The following is a 1,594-nucleotide window of genomic DNA, read 5'->3' as shown; positions in this document are numbered from 1 at the left end:
AGGGTGGGTTATAGGTCCACCCTCGATATTGGGTGGTCCACCACACATCGTTCCAGTCATTACAGGGGCCCTTTAAGGCACCATATTTATATTTACGCCCCGCTGCTCTGTATGGGCAGAGGTATTTATCAACATTAGACAATTGTCTCTGAGACGCCTCTTGTCCACACGGGATGATAGAACAAGCATCAAACTGAATAGTCCGGGGAAAGTTGGCCTGAGTTATGTTAATGGTAAAATGTCCTTCAGTAAGGGGGGGAAAGAGAAAGAAAAAGATGAGTAAGTCCTTTTGAAAGATAATTTGGTAGGAGTGGGTCCTGGAATCGCAGACCATTTTTCCTGAGTAATGAAGGCGGCTCTCTTTACCCATGTGTGATGAGTCCAGCCCTTTTCTACTGTACAAACTACAGTTTCTGTGGTTAAAAGTACCAGAAAGAGTCCTTCCCAGGTTGGCTCCAATTTTTCTTCTCTCCAGCTCTTGATTAATACGTAATCACCAGGGTGGTGAGGATGTACCAGGAACTCTAAGGGAGGTGTCTGCGCCAGGAGACCCTTTTTCCTAAGAGAAAATAGAGTGGTAAACAACGCAAGTATATAGTTTTTAAGGCACTGATCCTTGGTCTCAAAAGTAGGAAGGTTAGTAGTAGAGCTTAGGTAGGGTAACGCATAAAGCATTTCATGTGTGTATAGGCCAATATCTTTTCGAGGGGCTGTTCGGATTCTTAAAAGGGCTATAGGAAGACATTTAGTCCAAGGTAACTTGGTTTCTAAAATTAATTTAGTAAGCTAATTTTGCAGCATTTGATTCATCCTTTCGACTCCACCAGAGAAGGTGGGGGTGCCGGGGGTATGATACTCCCATTTAATTCCAAGAGTCTGTACAAGTCCTTTGATTATACTAGCAGTAAAGTGACTACCATTATCTGAGTCAATGTTCTCAAACCAAACCAGGGTATAATAGTTTCCACAAGGGTCTTAACTATATTGTTAGCAGTTGCCCTTGGTAAGGGAATAGCCTCTACCCAATGGGTAAGGTGGTCTACAATTATGAGGAGGTACTTGAGGTGGCCTATTTTAGGCATTTCTGTATAATCGATTTGAAAGCTCTGGAAAGGCCGTAACCCAGGATTCCTCCCTTCCAGAGGTGTCTGCCTTAAGGCTCGTTTGTTTGTCTTGTGACACACAAGACATGCCTCAGAAACCTGTTTAGCTAAGGTATAGATGCCCATGCAACCATAAACCCGGAGGATTGAATCATACATTGCCTTGGGACCCCAATGGCTACCTTGATGTAATTGCATCAGGATTTCTCTCATTAATGGTTTAGACAGCTTTTATCTTCCATCAGACAATAGCCACTTGCCCTCTGGATTCTCCTCCGCACCTATTTTCTTCAATTGCTCTTTTTCACCTAGGGTGAAAATTGGGGTGGTAACTGGGGCAGGAAGGCATGGTGCCAAATTAAAAATAGCTATCTCTGGGGACAGAGCAGCCTGTTTGGCCATTTCATCTGCTAGGTTGTTGCCTCGATGTTCAAAACTAGGGCCTTTTTGGTGCCCTGGAACATGGACTATCGCTATTTCTTCAGGTAACT

Source organism: Chrysochloris asiatica, unplaced genomic scaffold (genome assembly GCF_000296735.1).
Source record: "Chrysochloris asiatica unplaced genomic scaffold, ChrAsi1.0 scaffold00054, whole genome shotgun sequence".
Classification (NCBI taxonomy): domain Eukaryota; kingdom Metazoa; phylum Chordata; class Mammalia; order Afrosoricida; family Chrysochloridae; genus Chrysochloris; species Chrysochloris asiatica.
Note: the sequence above shows the minus strand (reverse complement) of the source record.